This window comes from Mus musculus, chromosome 14, assembly GCF_000001635.26.
Source record: "Mus musculus strain C57BL/6J chromosome 14, GRCm38.p6 C57BL/6J".
NCBI lineage: Eukaryota > Metazoa > Chordata > Mammalia > Rodentia > Muridae > Mus > Mus musculus.
This window is the reverse complement of record NC_000080.6, coordinates 117,128,315-117,148,884: the sequence shown is the minus strand read 5'-3', so window position 1 is coordinate 117,148,884 and position 20,570 is coordinate 117,128,315. Positions and strand designations below refer to the sequence as shown.

Here is a 20,570-nt window from a genome sequence, read left to right as displayed (position 1 = left end):
AGAGCACATTATTGTATAAATCATGTTTAAATTGGAAGGAGTGTTAGAAGTAAGTGTATTACCTAATTTCTGTGAGCCGTGGCAAGAAATAATTAGATCTAGTGATTAGGCACATTTTACATAAGCCTACTAATAAGAATTTGGCAAGTTCAGTATGGATCTCAATGTGGACAGGACCAATATTTGCCTTTGATACCAATTCTACCACATAGTGTATCACCTCTGACAACTGACTTTTACCAATCTAAGCTGTACAGAAAGAAATCATACATGTCCTTCCTATACAACACACTCAAGAGTGACAATATCAAGAGCCTTTAGAATCACAATCAGGAATCAGGGTTTTAGATCTATTTATCTGGTAGATTTCTGAATGGAAGAACGAAATTATACGAGACATCAGTAGGGAAGGAAGGAAAAATAGACTTCTAATTAAAACTGAACTGATCATGTTTTACCATTTTTATAATGTTACCTTGTGATTTAAAATACTCTAGCCTTAGTGTCTCCCTTTCCGTCTGGCCTAGCCTCCCAGTTTCTTCATTGCATGCTTATTTTCATGAAAACAGACTTAAAAAATATTTACTGACTCCTTGGATTAGACTCTATCTAAAGCATTATTTCTCCCCTTGTGACATATAGCCTGCCAATGTGGAAATCCCTGTGGAGAATGTGGAGAGTGGTGGCAGTGTTAAGTTCTCTGATGACATGGCTTAAACAGGATTCCGAGATCAAGTGAGGTGATGGTCAGTTGCTGTGCTCCATTGTGCCCACAGAGTCTCAATTAGCTCGATCGTGTGCACAGATTCTACATCCCTGCATTTTTCTCTGCTCACTTCACTGATTATCTAATTGATGAAAACATATCCCTCATTGTGTATGATGGAACTTAACTCAAACATTCACTCTGTATAGTAACCCTCCAATTCAAGCAATTTACTATGGAGAAAACAATTCCGCAGAACACATGCAGTTAAGGACAGCTCCTGTTTTCATCATTTCCTGTTTCTCATTTCTAATATATTACTAAATTAGAGGCCATTTTCTGCTGCTGTGTTAACCTCTTTCTTCTTTCCTCTCAGAAATTTTTAGTGTTCGTTCAATCCTTAATATATGTTGTATTTATTGATTGATTGATTGATTTGTTTGTTCATTCATTCATTCTTTTAGTTAGTAATATTGCTCAGAGACTAACGTAATTAAAAAGCATATTATTTTATTTGTTATATTTGGACTTGCTAGACAAGTTTAACATCTTAGGCCATGCTAGCCTGAAACGCACTCTGAAGTCCAGACTTCCCTCCAGCTCATGGCAACCCCTTTGACCAGAGCTTCTGTGTTTGGGCATGGGACTGAGCCACCACCACTCTGGGTGAGATGCATGGCATGTGTAAGTTTGTTGTTTTTTAAGAATTCAAAGGAGAGCAGGGATGGGGTAGTTCGGAAAGTATCAGTCTTCTGTCCTTGAATAACACTATATCAGACAGAAGGGAGCTAAATAGAAAATGGTATCTTTCCAACTTTTAAGAGATTATATCCTGTATTTATTATTCTAATGTGCAAATGTCACTACTATCTGCCAAACATGCCAAAAACTCTCAGAAGCTTTATCGGAGAAGACAATGCATATCATATAGTCAGTGAGTTTCTCAGCAATGAATTGGCTAATTTTCATACAATGGTAAGAGCTTGCATTATTTATACTTAGAATTCTTTCTAGGTCTTCTCAGCTCAAATACCCCCACCCCAATACATACCATGTCTACGTAAAGACAGACTCTAGAATCAGGGCATGGAATATGCATGGAGGAACATCTATAGGAGACATTCACACCTACCTCGGGTACCACTGGATCTTACTTCCTAGCATATGGGAGAGTCAAAGCAGGAGAGAGAGACTGGTCTAGCAGTATAGGGAGGAAACTTGGAAAGCAACCTTTTCCTTAGGCACAATCTGGAAATGTTCTGGGATTTGTCCTGGCCAGTGGCCAGCAATGCCAGAGTGCTTGAGGGCTTAAGTTTCTCGTCTGGTTTCGCACTGCCTTTCTTTTCATTTTACACAGCTGCTTAGAAAGCTACATGTGCCAGCCTGGTCTACAAAGTGAGTTCCAGGACAGCCAGGGCTGCACAGAGAAAACCTGTCTCGAAAAGCAAAAAAAACAAACAAACAAAAAAGAAAGAAAGAAAGCTACATGTGAGGGTGTGACCAAAACTATAGGCTACCCACTCATTCCATTAAGTAAACAGCTCATAGATCTGAAACTTCAGAAAAGGAAACTTCGCAACTGCCCTTCCTTAGGTATTAAAATATATGAAAGGAAAAGATGATATATTCAAGAGGCCTTGTAAAGAAAAACTATTTCCTCTTGGTCAAAACTGTAGAATCTGAGTTCTATCTCTGGCCAACTTATGTGACCTTGGAACCCTGCATGAGAGTCAATGTAGCTGGACCTGTCAGTCACTTCCTGTGAGGACCAACCCTTAGGAAAGCTGAGTCACCTGAAGACACGCTAAGCAGTGAGAGGAGTGATTATCCTACCATCACAATCCATGCTCAGTTCCCAGAAGCCCCTCCCGCAATGAAGCTTTTTATAGACATCCTGCCATATGCACTCGGAAGCATGCCAGCATCTCTGAGCTTCTAACTAAAAACTGTAACGACCTCTTTCTCTTCTTTGCATCACTCCCTTGAATACCAGCCAAAAGCCAATGACTGCTTTGCCTGACACTCTGGGCTTTTCCACTTGAAGTGAGTCCTGCCCTTCTGCACTGCAGCTGTTTGCAGACATCCATTGCCGAATTACCACCTTTCCTGAACTTTTATGTAGAAGGCATAGCTAGCTCCTTGGCCCTTACAAAGGAGGCATTACAATACTGAGATGATTCAGTGGTTCATGGAGTAGGAGATCAAGCCTAAAGACGGACAATCAATTCTCAGGACTCCATATGACAGAAGGAAAGAACTGATTCCAACAAGCTGTTCTCTGATCTTTGTGCCCATGCTGTGGCACGCATGTGAGCATACATACATAAAACAAAAACATATATATACAAATTGAAATTAAAATGTAAAAACTCAGTTGTGAGATGGTAGTGGCCTGGAGTGGCGAGCTAATTGAGGCCTGGAACAATGTTTCTAAAAGCAGGGATCAGTAATGTGACCCAGTGGCAAAATCCCTGCTTAGTACAGCATAGGGGGCAAAATACAATTTTTTACATTTTAAATCTATGAAATAAAAATCTCATGTCTTCAATATGGACAGGATGCTTCAATATGGCTCATAGTACTTAAAATAGTTACAATCTTGGCCTTAACAAATACCTTTGCTCATTTCTACATTAAAGGTCCTCCCATACCCACACATACAAATGGATTCTGAAAAGCAACAGGATAGCACTATGTCCTGGCCATATTGCAGACATGGACTCCAGTGCTGTAATTCAGCAACCATCACAGGAATTACATTAAAAAAGTGTGGGCTAAATGGGACAATACATAAACCCATACCTACTCGTGATAAACTGCCATGATGGACTAAGGAAGACCAGGAAATGGCGACATTAAAGGGAAGCAAATCAATAGATTGATTACAAAAGTGTCTTTGGAGTTAAGGATGTTGCTCAGCGGTTTAACGCCAGCATCCCTGAAAACAAGTTGCTCTCTGCCTCACAATTTTGCTGAGGTCCAACCTTTTGTGTATCAACTAGTCAGCATGTGTTTGACCTCTTCTCTTTAAGTTACTTCTTTCCTAATGCATCATTCTATGTCATCTTTGGGAGGCGCTATCTCAGTTTTCAGGTCCAACACACACGTGTCCACATGGATGAAGACTGCAAAATTTAAACAAAATACCAAGTGTCATTCACTTTTATGTTCATGTCAACATTTTGAAAATTCAGGAGACACTTAATGAGGAAAGTCAGACAAGGAGTTTCTGTTCAATATATCAGGGCCTTCAACTCCAGTGCCTTCGGATAAGAGCAGATGCTCTCATCCTGATTCCCCACCAGTCATGGTTTGTGTATTCTATGTCCAGGAAGTGGCACTATTAGAAGATGTGTCCCTGTTCCAGAAGATGTGGCCTTTTTGGAGTTGGCATGGTACTGTGGGTGTGGGCTTTAAGACTCTCATCCTAGCTGCCTGGAAGCTAGTCTTCTGCTAGCAACCTTCAGATGAAGATGTAGAGCCCACAGCTCCTCTTGCACCATGCCTGAAGGATGCTGCCATGTTCCTGCCTTGATGATAATGGACTGAACCTCTTAACCTGTAAGCCAGCCCCAATTAAATGTTCTTATAAGAGTTGCCTTGGTCATGGTGTCTGTTCGCAGCAGTAAAACCCTAAGACACTGACATTCAAGGAAAGAGGAGCTCTAATGGGTATAGCTCACAGAGCTGACTGTTTTTCATTTTGCCTTTTCTCTGCTAAAAAATCTGATCAAATTGTTGACTAGAACTTTGGGATTTAAGTGCTTTAGAAATAGCTTCTATGGTGTCAAAACTCACCATCCTCTAATTAAACAACACAATGGCCTTCATCTTGTTTCCTCTGATTTCTGCGCTACATGTGCAAAATTTAGAAGTATGTACAACACGGTCCTGACTGAGCCCAGGACACTAACATCACTCACAATATACAGGAACTGTGTCTAAAATAACAGAAGGTTCTGGCTAACCAGAGGAGGCACGGAGATTTAGAGTGAGGTCTTTGTTATCTTCAGGTGTCATTTCTCACACGTGCATGTGGCTTAGTCTTCTAAATGTGATATTTTCTAGGAGATTTCCCAGTCTAGGGAGATTGGGCCGTGTTTTTGGAGAATCAGGTAAGAACTGCCATTGCAAATTCAATGCCCTTAGGGTTTGTTGCCTATTTTTAACCATAACACTTTCTATGTTCTTTAAAAGATGAGTACATGAGACTGGTTTAACCCTAAGAATAAGATTTTCATTACAGAAAAAAAAATGTTTAAACAGTGATATTAACAAGAAACTTTAAAACATATTCCTAGCATGCACTGACTAATTCACATTTAATTCCAAGTAAACACAAGTGAACACTGAAGAAGTGTTCCCAGGATGTAGACAAGTTGCAAGCTGGTGGAATGTCAGATGAGATGCAAATTTCCCTTTATGGCTTGTAAGCTTTCATAGAAAATGAATTTCCTCACTACTCTATGGAAGTGTTCCTCATTGCTGGCCCCGCCTCTCTTGCTGACCCTGACTGCTGATCAATGAATGGCTATTCTGAATGATGGACGCCTAGAGAATAAATTAATAACTCAAACAGCATAACATCCAAATCTCTACTAACTCTGTGAACCTCATGCTCTTATTCTTCACTGAGTTCTTCCCAAGTCCAGCCACTGGATCCAGTAAATCACTTACATCTCAGATTGCTGTCTAGCACCCTGGGCTCCTTGATTTGGGTCCTTCCTCCCAGCACCTTTCAGTGATCCCCAGTGTGAGGACTCAGGGGTAACTATTGTCATGCACTCCTGGTGGGCAGTAGTACACAGGATTCCAAGAAAAAGCCCACATTGCGAAACCCAAGAGCAGCAGTTTTGAAGCAGGTGTGCAGGGAGGTCTATTGAGTCTCTGCTGAGGAAACGCTCTGCAGTCAGCGTGGACAAAGCCATTCCAAGCCCTATGGTAGGTCCTATCTCTACACATCATGATGTAAAGCATGCCACTGCCAGATCTCACCAGAAACAGGGTCCTGAAGAGAGGGAGGCTTTTCAGGACAAGGGAAAGTTAAGACAATAACAGCAAGAGCACACACAAGTGCCATCCTTGTGCATGCCTTGAAATGTGAATGGTATGGCACATCCCCACACCGGGAGCTCAGCGAGGACACATTAGCTGCTTAAGAAAAGGAAGCCAAATAATGGTCATGCTACTTAAACATGACCAAAGCCAGAAAGAACCATGAACAATAAATAACATGCACATGTCTTTTAAAGGAAGTTGTAAAAGCTAAATCTGAATGCTATCTTGCAATAGATCAATGTCAGGAATCCCCATGAATCTATTATGTTTCCAAACAAGAGCTAGAGCATCATTCACGTGTACATTCCTGTTCTTGCCTAAACAAAACTATGCCCAACCCCATGAGAGGTCCTATCACTATACACTAGGGTATATATCATAACACTACTACTGATATTCCTGTCTTGAGGTCACCGACGACCAGTGTCTAAATAACTGAAAGCCTGTATTAGTCCTTATGAACTCTTTTTCCCTTTTCTTATAAATTTGATTTTCTAATTAATCAAGTTTATTAATAAAAGATTTATCTTAAAACCAAGAGGTCATGTGGATATGGTCTTAAGTGTTACACATAGATGTTGGACTAAGTAAGAAAGAACACACTGTACCCTCAATGTAGCTACTGACCACTCTGCACCAGTGCATGGAAGTCTCTAGCAATATGTAGTTCGAAAACTCGAATGAAAGCTAGAGCTGTACAGTCTGGAGTCATTCCTGAATAGGTTTCACAGTGAGCTTCCTAGGCACAATGACACAGAAAGAAACAACATCCTTCAACTAATAGAGGGTCAGAAGTTACATCCTTGCCCAATCCTAGGCATGACATTCATTCGCCTTTTATGTCTCTAGTTATTTTATTGGGGTACAGGAAAGAAAAGGTAAACTTAGTTGTTTGTTTGAGACGAGCTTTCTTTGTGAATGGCAGTCTGTCCTTGGAACGCTTTATATAGACCAGGCTACCTTTGAATTTAGAGATCTGCCTGCCTACTTTTCCTTAGCATTAAGACTAAAGGTATGCACCACCACCATCCAGCTAGAGGCCACCACTTTTAAATAATTTTTTATGCAGGTACAAGTGCCCCGAAGTTGATTGCCAATAACATTGCTATAATTTTCACACAGCAAAAAACAGCACACTTCTGAGAACAGGTTTACCTGCCTCTCCCCCTGAGTTGCCTTCTTTAGGTGGAAGTCTTTTCATGGATCACCGATGAATGAAGTGTTGGCTCAGCACCCAACAGTGCCGCCTTCTCATCCAAAAGCCTAGAGTACAACCCACAGCCCCTAAGTAAGGCAAATCACAACTATCTATAACTCACAGCACACACTCATATAGACATGGCTCGACGTGTACATAAATAAACCTGAGTCTTGATGTATAGCTGGAATTCCCTGGAATCAAGACAGCCCAGGCTCTTTGCAATGTTATGGTGAAGTCTGTAGTGACCTCTGGACTCACCCATTTGTCATAGGCATCATTACTGTGGCTTGAGCTCAGACAATAGAGAGAGTGTATTAATTGCACATGGGATGTCATCTGTAGTGAAAGATGTCCACTTTGCTTCCTCATCAATGTTAGCTCCAATTATGTAAGGACCCGATACTGTATCAATTGCCCTTCAGCTCCAGACTGTATCAACATTGTATTCTTTAACATAAAAGTTTATTTCTACCCCTTTATCTTCAGTGTAAAATGGCCATATATCCCTGTTAGCTGACCAAGATTACCCAACATATGGGGTGCCAGACTTTCTCTCTTTGAAATACAATTTCCTTTTGGCTTCTTGCCCAAACACAGTTAAGCAGTATTAGCTCCCCAGGCAGACCTCATCGTCTCTGCGTTAAATACAGTGAGAATTGCTGAGGCCTCTGTTTCACTAATATCTTTGCTCTCTAATCCTTTAGTTTATGATCTGCCCCTGGCTGCTCCCTGAGCTATGAATGTGCTGTTCATAAAGAGGGCTGACAACTCTCATCACATAATGATAAAGAGAATGGCATGGCTTGAGCTTTCTCGTGAGCAGTCAGAACACAATATGAATGTCCAGGCTGCAGGCTACTATCCCATCCAATATGAGGAGTGAAACATTACACTTCCAACCCATCTCAGAAACTGAGGTTTGGGTTGTTGTAATATTTTACTCATAAAAGAGAGAGACAGAGTCAACCATGGGGACTCATGTTGGGGCAGCGACCTGACATCATACCACAATCGCCTGCTGCTTTCTCTCGGTCACAGAACAGATACGCAAGGAAGGGAAACCTAGCTGAGATGGGTGTTGGGAATCCTGGACTTCATCGCAGGGCTCAGAGCAGGAGCTAAAGCTGACAAATACAAAGTCTCCTACTCAAGAGTCACACTGCCTCTCACTTTTATCTATCAGATACAATCCATAGAATAAGGCACATTTAAGAGCAGTATAGGTATTAGAATTATAAATCATCATAATAACAATATAAATTAGTATTAGAATCACCACAAGGTTTTATAGACAAAGATGTCAAAACACAGAGTAGTTAAGTAAGTTCCCCAAGGTCACAGAGCTTATAATTGGTATAGTCAGACAGGCTGGCTCCAGTATCTCTTGACTCACAACAATAAAAGGTTGTCTGTGTCTACAAAGCAGCATTTCACACAAAGGCCAGCATTTAAAAGCAATGAGGAGTCTAGCTAAGTTTTGTTAAGAAAGGACAGTAGTGTTGAAAACACGGATAAAGGAAAACACCATACACAATACATATACAAATACATACATATGCAAAAGCTTTGTTATTTGGGTAAAATAAAGACAGATGATATAACTCACTCTCTGTTAATTTCTGAAAAAAAAAGGACCAAGCTATATCCATAAAATTATTTGCCTTTAAAATCCTCAATAAGGTACTTTCAATTTTCAAATTAATTAAAACAAATTTTGTTTTGTTAAGGTATTTGAATGATTATCACTGTGTCTTTCAGGACACATGCAGTCTATATATTAGCATTGTTTCCTACAAAGAAAGGAGGTACAAGTAGGCCTTCCTTACTTGTGTTGTAATAAAAGGACTGTGATGATTCAAAGTGCTATCTTCCAAGAAAGGCACCAAAGGGCTTTGTGTAGGAAAGACAAAAACATCTGGATCAAGTTCCCATGGCTCTAACTAACCATCTCCATGTCAAATGTCCTGAAGGGCTTCCACCATTTGAAAACACCAAGGACATGCCACACTGGCTTTGAGCAGCTCTCTCATCATCGCCCCTATCTTTCTCCTTTTACTGAGGGTGACTTCTTTTACATCTCCTCTCAGACAATGACAATAATAATTTAGCAAGTTAATAACAAAATATTATACCAAACTAAAAGCCAAGAGTCTTGGGAAGAACTTCTTTTTGTTATCACAGGAGCACTGGGTTCCAGTGAGGCAGGCAATCAAGAACCAATCCTGATTGCCAGGGGACAAAAGTAACCTTAGAGGCAGACAGTACTCAAAGTCTTGCATGTCAACTTTTCAGTAAATATTGATATCATTTCCACTTCAGAGATGAAACCATTCAGCACTGCCCGTGTCAGAGACTGTAAAGCTGGTTATCATAAGCTTCTCAGATTACACGAGGCTGCGCTCCACTGTGTGGTACGGCCTCATGCTATGAAGATAACAGATCTTTAAAGAGAGCAGCCAAGCAGCCCATGGAGGAGACAACACTCATTGTATTTACTGTTTTGGGTAGAACCAACGAATGTAAAAGTACGAATAGTCAAAGCCCTTTGAGCTAGTGGGTGCGAACTTTTATTTACACATCGTTGGTTGTAGATCATGTATAATCTATTACAGTCTTCCAAAAGTCAGAGTTAGAAAAATACAAGTCCTACAAATCCACCGAGGCTTCTTAAAAATAACGTCCAAATCAGATGTTAGGCTTAGTGCCAAGCACTTCTACCTGCTGAGCCATGTGGCTGAGCCAATGTACACTCACTATCAAGGCGTTTAGAAAGCTTCTCCTGTTGAACGCACTCACTAGCTGCACATAGGCCAAGGACCCCTGCTTGTGTTACTGCATGGACCCACGGCTTTACAGTGAGGCAGGCAATCAACTGACCCTCACGTTTAAGTGTCACTTTCTCACACTTCCTCACAATTGCTAGACAAGAGCAAAGCATTTATCACATGCTTCTCTTATGTGTTTTTATGGATTTACTTAGTGAGGAAGAGCTACACTTTCATTGGCTCTTTAAGCACATCCCATAGTGCATGTGTGTTAAACAAAACTAATTGCTTAAATGTTTGTCTCATTTTAATGATTATCACCAACACAGATTTGATGATATTAAAGAATTTTGAGTTATCTGGCAATTACCCGCCTCCCAAAAATATACATTTAAATTACTTACATCTAAATTTCATTAAAGATATAACAAGAGGTTAAGCAAGATTAATTCCGGTTGGATATTGTTTTTAAGACAAACTATTCTAGTATTATTTTACAAGTGAAATAATGGCAAAAGGATGCTAGTGATAAAAGCTTACAAAGGAGGGATAGTCTCAGTGATATTTGGGGACATACTGAATATTCGAAGCAAAAATCTGAATTTGTGCAAAGGAAAGTGAGAATATATATATATATATAAAATTTAGCCCCTAACCCAACATTTCTTTAGCTGCAATTATGGAAAATGAGGCACATCCCCCTTAAGACATCTCAGCTTCAACTGTAGATTCATAGGACCCACCCACTTCACCATCTGAGTGATAAGAGCTGGTTAAAATCATCTATTACTAAAAGATTTCTGAGGATACAAAGATGAGACTCTTGTAGAGAAAATACTAAATGATCAGTATGTGTAAAAAATGAGCTGGAGAGATGGCTCACAGACAAATGCACTGGCTTTCCAACCATGAAGCCTGAATTTGATCCTCAGATCAAACAAACCAACCAACAAACAACGGAAAGAAAAAGAAACTCGCATGCAGTGTCCTACTTGATATTACATCAGTGAGAGATAGGGACAAGTATCCCCGGGATTAAAGGGTCAGATAACTCACCCCACTCAATGGGCTCCAGGACAGTGAGAAAGCCCATCTTTCAAAACAGTATAGGTAGAGGTCTGACCAACACCCAAGGTTGTCTCTTAGCTCTTTCACACACACTTGCAGACACACGCATAAGCACATGCCCACACGTGAACACACATGCCCACTCACACAAACTTACTAACATATGCACACATATACATGTACACAGGCAATCAATAGATAGCTGACACTGAACAAATTGCTGAATCCCAAGTGCATAATCACCTTGAAACATTTTACTTCAGGCCAAAACTTCCATCTGAATTGGGGATTGGGTTAGGACTTATTGCCTACGTGAACCTCGGCTAGAAAAATTTCAGTGGAATAAACCAATTGTAAAACTTGTATCTCGTAGAGCAATTTTTGTTTTTCTACACAGGCAAGCCTTATGGTAGTCATGTGCAGGCTACGCAATGGAACCCATTTAACTGGAAAAGATTTGGCTTTAGCATTACAGGGAAGAGACATGTTTGGTTTTGATTGTAGACACCATGGTGATGAAAACAATCCTCAAGGGCTGACACCATGGTGTAGGTACTACTGACAAATGAGGTGTCACTCACAGCTACATTCTTACTCTCCAGTAGTAATTAAAACCGAACAAGACCAGACATTATAGTCGTGCCCTTATTCATTGCTCTATCAATTCAAATCTTAACTAACAAAACAAGGAATAAGTTTAATTTCAAAGTGTAAGCACAGCAATATAGCATAAAACCTGCATGGATATTAGGATTATATTGTTAAAGGTCTCTTAAATAATATTGGATAGATGGAAAGATTGTGTGGATAGACTGATGACTACATGGGTGGATAGGTAGATGGATGGAAATTCTCAGATTTAAATAAAAATTACAAGTTCTATTCATTTGTTTCATTGTTTGTTTGCTTCTCATTGGTTATGTTTTGGGACCACGTGAGACAGAATCTCAGTGCATAGCCCAGGATGGCCGTGAGCTCAAGAATTTCACTACTTCAGCCTCCCAAGTGATCTGCCATATCTATTGAGTATGGTGATTTCTATATACTACTTATGAGTAATTTCTTTCCACAACATATCAATCTAACAAATTAGTCCTTTTCCTAGTCTAGCACACCTCTAATTTAGTGATATTGACCAGCCCACAACACAGCAGAGATGACATTTTACATCTCAAAGTGGGCAGAGTCAATGCAATGATTTAATAGATGAACTGCAGGAAGACTCTGAGATTTGATAATGACAAATACAACTAAATAATTGTCTTAACTTCTTTGATGATGTAAGAATGAACATTACAATTAATTGAATATTCAGTATCCTCATTATCAGTATTTTAATATTCAAACAACTTCTGCTGGTAAATGAAGTGTCAAGTCTAAAAATACAAGTGACTGTTAGAAGGAATGCCTATGCCTCCTACAGTTGCTAAGTCTAAGCTATGGGCTTATTTTAAGAAAATTTATTGTATATAATTAAGGCTTATGCCATAATTTGTGCATATAATAAAATGGATACAGTAAAACCATTGACACACCTCCATATCAACAGTTCTCATATTTCCCCAGTAAGGGCAGATGGACTCGGCCCAGCTGATTCCTAAGCAAAATATGGTTATTAATTACAGTGCTCATCGTACACTTTAGGCCTGTAGACATGTGCACCTTAAATAGTTACAACTGTTTGCCTTTTCACCGCATCTGCCCAATCCCTCTGACTTCTCCTTACCCTAGTAAGTACAGTTTTGGCACTTAGTCACATCTCCTTAAGCATGTACTTAACCTATCAAACAGAATCGCATGTTTTCTGTATGTCCTGGGATTATTTCACTTATGTAATATTTGCAAGCACATCCATGTTTTGACATGCCACACTCTCTGTGCTGCCCAAGGCTCACTGTACAGTCCTGAGCCAAGTTTAAGCTGCTAGTTATATCTGAGGTCTATGAAATTTTTACTCTAAAGCCCTGAACTTTCGAATTCAAGCAGAAATCCTTAAAGACCAAAAACACAGAATGTTTAAAAAAAATAACTTAATGAGTATATCTTGGAATTTTAAAAGCTCTTTTTTTTCCTTGACATTGGATAAATAAGAATCATTGCTGTTGGAAACATTGATAAGTGGATGTCAAATCATGCATTTCTTATGAGACAATTTGGTTACTTTGGCAACAAAGCTATACCTTCTTGTTTCTGATGAGCACTGTTTCTTTCATTTCCAGCTGTGGCTTTTGTCACTGTGTCTCCAAGGGACACTAATGCTCAAATGAAAACTAATTAACATTTTAAAGTGTAAAATATACACATTGATTTAGGGGGTATATTTGTTTCCTTAATATTGCGTTCCCTGACACATATAAACACATCCTAGACAGTCATTTGATAACAGAAGAAAACTGTTCCTAAGGTTCTGGTGATGAGTGTGGGCTAGGACAGAACCTTTGGAGACAGTACTGATGTCATGACTCAGGCCCTGGCTGATTGTTTTAGGGGTGCTCAATGCATATTCATCACCCTACTTAGAACAACGGATAGGGTAACATGAACAAATTGTTTATTTCTAGAATTTCTATGTAAATTGTATGTTTAATTACCTATTCCCATAGATTGTGTGTGTGTGTGTGTGTGTGTGTGTGTGTGTGCTTGGCTTAGTTTATTTAGGATATTTTTCCAATACATTGTAGCAAACATCAGACTCTCTGACCTTCCCAGTGCCAATTACTAAGTCATGGGTACCACAAAGTCAAGTGGCTCCTCACAGAAAACTAGCACCAAAAAAATAAAATGACAAAAATGACAGATAAGAGGAAACTTCTCTTCTTGGTATACAGGTCAAATGAATGGCTAAGAATGCACTTGCCTAGAAATATAAAACAAACCTGCAAGAATAAACAGAAACAAAAACCACAGGTGACATGAAATATTTATTGTATGGTTTTATGCACGAGTTTGTACTTCAATGAACTTCACCCCTATTAATAGAACTTTAAGAATGCATGTTTTAGAAGAAAATACCCAAAAGATCAGAGCGTAGAGCAGTGATTGCTGCTGTGGCCCAGGTTCAGATATCTATAGCTGAAGTGGACAACCATGCACAGGACCTTAAACACTTCCAAGCTTCACCTTCTCAAGAGAGACTTTAACTTTCATCTAATTCATGTAAATTTCAGTGTTTGATTTTAGAATTTTCTTTGAACAAAGCTTAAAGCTAACTTTAGGAGAATACAACCAATTAGTCTCCATCTTACCTTAGGTGAATTAATCCTTTTAAAATATCACACTATCAGAACAGCAATTAGGCAAGGGAAGGAAAGAAAAGGCACTCAGATTGGAAGGGAATGAAGATGTCTCTATGATAAGACTACTATCGTGTGGATAGAGAGAAACTTGGGGAACTATTAAACATAGAAGTAATAAGGGACTTCAGCAAAGTTGTAGATGATAAAAACATCACATGAAAAGAATGTTATTTCTGTGCGCTGAAAGGGAATGTGTAAAAACGCAGTTAGGAATGAACTGCTTAGGGATAAAAATAATGAGAAATACAAGACTTACACACCGGAAGCTGCAAAGCCTAACTACAAGAAGTGAAATCTTCAATAAGTGATGTCACAAACTAAAAGGACGGTGTTAGCACTCTACATTGGCCCTAGATCAAGAGCAATTCCTTACAAACTGAGAAGTGGAATCTAAACTTCACACTACACGCAGGGCAACCCAAGAGCCTGAACGGTTACTTCAAGTGAAAAGCTGCAGGAGCCTCATGTGCTACTTCAAGGCTTGCTATTACACCACAGGAGCCAAGACAATAAGCTTCTGACATGAAGACAGACAAAGACAATAATGGAGGAAAACTGAAAGTCTAGAAATAAAATAATTCCTACCTTTTCTGCTCCCAGTGCCAAACTGTTTTAAAGAAGTGAGACTATAATATTTATATTTTATCTATAGACAGGAGGATGGAGCAAGAGACCAGAATCATCAGAAATGCCAATGTGACCTCAACAGAAGCAAGTGTGAAGACTAACGGAATAAAATTCTTAGGGAAAAAAAAACAAAAAACAAACAAACAAACAAACAAAAAAAACAAGACTAAACCACTCATTGTTCTGAACTTGGGAAGAGTCATATGAAATATCAAAAGTATATATTTAAAAAATAAATGAAAATTACACCAAAATCACTAAAACTAAAAACAAAATCAAAAGAAACTATCTAGAAAATGAAGAGAGAATGGGCAAGATAAAAGACTATTTGCAGACAAATTAACTAAACGTGCACTTTTCTGAAGATGCTGCACAAGTGACCACTAGGTCCTTGTGAAGACATTCAGCATTGTTGACCATCAGAGAATTGAAAGTCAGAGCCACTGACTACAGGACATTATAACCCTTGGGTGAGTGAAATCAAAGGAGCAAACAAGACCAACCATCGCTGCAGTCGGGAGCACGGGGCTTCCCATGCACCAGTAGCCCACTAAGGGGCAAGGCTGCTCGGTGAGATTGTGGGCAGCTACTCCCAGCACAGTTTCAACACAGACTCACTGGGTGATCCAGCAATTCCATTCCAAGATGTGTACTCAAGAGAACTCAAATATATATTCACAAATAGAATTGGCAACACGTGTTCCAAATAACATTATTTATTACAAAAAACGCAGAACCAACTGAAAGGTCTGCTAATGGCTTTGTATGTAAATAGAGGGAAAATTACACTGGGTGGAATATTATTAGATCACAAAATGGGTGGACTTCTGCTGGTGTCACATCATGGAGTGAAGGAAAAGCACATTTCCCAGGAATTCAGTAGACAAACGCATGGCCCTAGAAAACTGAGTGGTGCCAACTGGGGTCTAGAAAAGGGTATGAGATTTCAGTGTGTGCCAAAATGCTCTAGAAAAGGAAACTGTGGTTTGGAAGCAATGAAGATATACTAATACTCAACGTGATGTATGCTTTAAGAGATAAATTGTATTTTGTGTAAATTATATCTTGACAAAACTGCTGCTTCAAAAAAAAAAAAAAAACAGTGCTTGTTTGTGTTCGCATGGCTACTTTCTAAAGGAGTAATTTGTATGCAAAATCTAGTTTCTAGTACCCAGCTTAAATTTCACCAGCTTTATTTACTAGAAAATGGAAAATGTAACCAAGATAATAAGAAGAACACTAAATTTAATTAAGCATCGCAGAGGCCTCCCCTTTAAAGAAGCGAAGAAATCAGCAGGATGTGTTTTTATGTGTCAGTGAACGCAATATTAAGGAAACATACCCCCTAAATCAATGTGTATATTTTACACTTTAAAATGTTAATTAGTTTTCATTTGAGCATTAGCATCCCTTGGAGACACAGTGACAAAAGCCACAGGTGGAAATGAAAGGAACAGTGCTCATCAGAAACAAGAAGTTATAGCTTCGTTGCCAAAGTAACCAAATTGCCTCATAAGAAATGTATGATTTGACATTCACTTATCAATGTTTCCAAAATGCAGCTTTTATCTTGCCTTGGTTAGAAATTTCATTTTTCAGGAATGACTTCACAGATTCCTTCCTCTATGCATGTCTTGTTTCTTTCTGTTTCCAAAATAAATTAATCTAGAGGAACTTGGCCCCTGATGTCTCTGTGTAACTCACCGTGGGAAAGGAATTATTGCTTTGCTCCCAGAGACCGTGTTGTATGTCTGCTTCTCAGTCCATGCCTGTCACCCTCATGAACATGGATTCTCCATCCTCGTGAACCTGGATGGTTCTCCTTCCTGTAGCTTCTCTACTCATTGCAAAGGAAAGAAAGCAATGCTTGCCCTTGCTTGTGTTTTCTAGGCCTACAACATTGACTTTATGTCGTTCCTAGGAAATTTTTGGAATACCTATTCCCAGAATTGTGCAAACATCCTAGATCTGTACATTTATTTGCCAGCTAAGATCTTTATTCTGGTACCTTTGTGTAAGTGAGCTCTTCCAGGTTAAAATAGGGACGTTGAAATCTCAGATTCTCAACCTCTTTTGAAGACTATCTTTGGACTACAAAAGGTTCTAGAACAAAATATAGATGCTAGGTAGAGAGTGATGTAGGCATTCATATCGATACAGACAGATACATAAGTAAAGAGAACATGTCAAGGGCTCCTGGCAGGTAACACGCTTTGACTCCTCTTTCCAAGCAGGCACACCCTTTTAAAAGTGTGATACAGCCTCATTCTAGTTACACAGTCTATCCTTCAAAGTAGAGATGGCATTTGGTTCAGCTAGCCTCCAGGCAAACAATTCTTTGTGATTTGTTCCGTCAGTAGCTTAAGCTGTAGTACTGCAAAGAAAATCCCCCCTTTCTCATTGCCTTTGTGTAGCCAGCTATAGAATGGTTTTGAATTTCTCTCTCCCTGAAAAAGTCCAGCATACCAGAGATTGGTTGTCTTTAGAGGGATTTCAAAGATTATTTCAACAGTGTCATCTATCTCTGAGGCACTAATAAAGTAAGTTGGAGTATATGTTTGTTTAGACACTGGAATGTTGTCTACACTATTGGTTCTCCTTGGAGTGCTAGTGTGCCCCTGGTGGTCATTTCATACTATTGCAACATGAGCATAGGTCAGTTTATCTGAGACAGCAGCCATTGTATCCCAGTGTTAATCCCAGTTGGCATCACTACAAATCATCTTCCCTACATTGTGCCTGCAGAAGCTCCAGCAAGCATTCTGGGTAAGGATGACTACATCCAGTAGCTGGGCTTGCCTCCGGCCAGCATCAGCACAGAACAACTTGTTTGTAAACTCTGGGGGTGTTGATGCAATGCTAACAGAGTTAGACTGCTGTTGTTCAGAATGACTTACAGATGAGGATGTCATGCCGCGCTTCATTGGCTGCTTACATTCAGGCAGGTTTCCATGTCGGTCTCCTTACCTGGTTTCCAGAGAACTAAACCTATCCAGTAGAACCGAAAGCAGTCTAAATTCACTACTGAGACAAGAAAGCTTCCTGAGTTGAAACTCGAACATCAAGTGGTTTCCAGACTGAACAATCTATGGGGTGAAATTACCTTTCCAACAGGTTTAATCATTCTCATGGTCAGTACACAATAAATATCCTAAAACATTCGGCAACAATGTCTCAGCTCTCGTAATAACCCCCACAAGAGAAAATCAGCTCCAGTTTCGAAAACACTAATCCAAGTACCAATGAATATCCTACATAATAATTTTAAAGAAGTGGTTCTCATATACAGCAGTATACTAAGATTAAAGGGTTTCATACATTTTTTTTCTTTTATTAAAAAGGACACCTGCTGTTAAAATTGTACTTATTTGGTGTCTAAGAAACAAATAGTTATGAAAGAAGTAATTAAAGGAGTTCTCAACACCAGCTTCCTTTCAGAAAATCATTTCCTCCAGCAAAGAATCAGACTCCATTTATGTTTCCATTCTAGCTGAATACATGAGAATAATCCTTGAAAATGATATTAACTCAGAGCCCTAGAATATGTAAGTTTGCTTCCAAATGTCCTGCTGTTCACTGGCCCCTGTTTATTCAAGGGAAAATCGTGCTCTGTTTGTTTATGATAGTTAAGTAGATTTTGACATGTCTCCAATGTGTACTGGGAACTTACTGACTTGGTCATTGTCTTGGGTTTTCTTTGGAAGGATGAAGACTTGTTTCAACATCATAGAAATATGTAATTATCAGCCAAAAACCAGAGGACAGTTACAAATTATAAATAACCTAAAAATCTTAGTGGATAATTGCAACCCCACTGTCCTTGAAGCAATAGGACCTTTTCCTTATACCATTAATGGGACAATGACTTATAATGATGTCACGGGACAACAAACACATATTTGAAATTAATCAGAAATACATTTATGTCTTAACCATATGGGAACTTCCATGTATTCTTAAAGAAAACTAAATACTTAAAATCTATGTTAGACTAAAGTAACATCAATGATTTTTATTAAAAAGAAATACTTTTAAATGTTAAATATGAAAGTATTGGCAATAGATTATACCTTCACCAAGAATATTGATAGTTAAGCCATCAAATTAGTCTCAGAGGCTTGATGACAATGACCTAAGTCTATCCCTGATTTCTACTATATAATAATGAATATTTCGGCTAAACTAGAAACTCAAGTGTAATATTTAGCAATGATAAATGTAAGATACTTGGTTTCAATGATTGCTATTATATTAATGGTATGCACCTCAGAAAACAACTTGTTCATATTAGTTATTCTTTTAAAAATGTTTTATTTGCGTGTATGTGTTGGATCAATATATGTGTACAGTGTCCACAGAGATCAGAAAGACAGTCTGAACTCCCTGAAGCTGGCATAATGTGCACTTGAGAACTACAATGTGGGTGCTGGGAACCAAATCCAAATCCTTACGGGGGGAGACCTTGACCACTAACACTCTTTCCTGTGTGTTTATACTTATTTTTAAGTACTCAATATCCTGCTCTCAGTGTGGTCATTTCCAGGCCTTTGAATTGCCCAAGTGAGAACACAAAAGAAGATGTGCTATCATTTAAAATTACGATGTCATTTCATGTTGGATGTCTAACTTGAAATGCACAACGGGATGAAGAAAGGGAAGCCAACCATCATTCCTGGGAAAGTTATTTTTCTCTCCGACATGACAGCAGTGTAGAGGTGGGCATGCTCAGTAATCAAGGACTGGCATTCATGTGTAATATGGCAAAATTTATCAATGGCCTTCAATGAGTTGTGTATCTGAACTATTTCAGCGTGCAGAGGCCCACAGTTGCAATGTTATTGTACAGAAGTGGGCTATGTGCCTATAGCTTGTTCATACTATAAACAGCTATTGCTAATGATAGCTGCCAATTGAGTAGGAGTAATGCTAGCTTTCAAAATAAACTGGCCTCAAAGATACTGAATTGTATCTCTATGTATTATATATCTCTATGTACAATAATAGTATCTAATATGAAAAAGTGGGATAGAAGGAAATGCAAGGGAGAAATGATATAATTATACTGTAATCTCTAAAAATGAAAAAATAATTGAAACAAATAAGGAGATGAATAAGGGCTGGAGAGAGAGTTCAGTGAGCACCTGTTCTTGCAAAGAAGCTTGGTTCATCTCCCAGAGCCCACAGGATGGCTCACAACTAGACACAATTCCATTTTCAGGGCATCAGATGCCATCTTTTGGCGTCCATGGCCTCAAGGCATGGGGTATACTTATGCGCATGCATGCAAAACATTCATTCAAATAAAACAAATAACTCCTTAAAATAAATGAATGTAGTAGGCACTCTGACATTTTCAGAAGATAGCATCACATAGCAAACTCTCTGTTTCTCCGGTGCTTACAGTCTGTGTCTGGGTCCTCTTCCACATGAGCCTTAAGACAAGAGGTGAGTTGTAGATGCATCATTTGGGACTAAGCCCCACAACTCTACATATTGATCTACTGTGGTCTTGTGTAATGGTCTCTACCTTATGTACAATGAAGTTTCCGTAATGAGGATGAGAAGAACTTTATCTGTGCATAAAGGGACAATTATTTAAAATATAGTTAGAGAATATCATAGTTTTGTTACATGGTGGTTGTAGGTTCTTCACTAAGACCTATGAGTTCACTATCTTGAAGTAGCTACATTGAGGAAAACGAAACATGTTTTTAAATCTTGTTAAGAAAGCCTAAACCTTCCTAATATGGTGGTGTATACTTTTAATCCTCCTATTTAGGAGGCAGAGGCAGAGGCAGAGGCAGAGGCAGAGGCAGAGGCAGAGGCAGAGGCAGAGGCAGAGGCAGAGG

General features: G+C 39.1%; 1 protein-coding gene and 1 long non-coding RNA gene across 4 annotated transcripts in view; both read right to left on the bottom strand.

The window, feature by feature from the left end:
- Positions 1–20,570, bottom strand: part of Gpc6 (glypican 6) — a 1,054,610-nt gene that overhangs the window by 830,645 nt on the left and 203,395 nt on the right. The window lies entirely within an intron of this gene.
- The window catches only part of Gm52112, a 48,737-nt gene extending 28,167 nt beyond the window's left edge, over positions 1–20,570 (bottom strand). The window contains exon 1 of the long non-coding RNA XR_003951116.1: positions 1–20,570. This exon is cut by the window's left edge and continues 10,634 nt beyond it. This is a non-coding gene — a long non-coding RNA (predicted gene, 52112).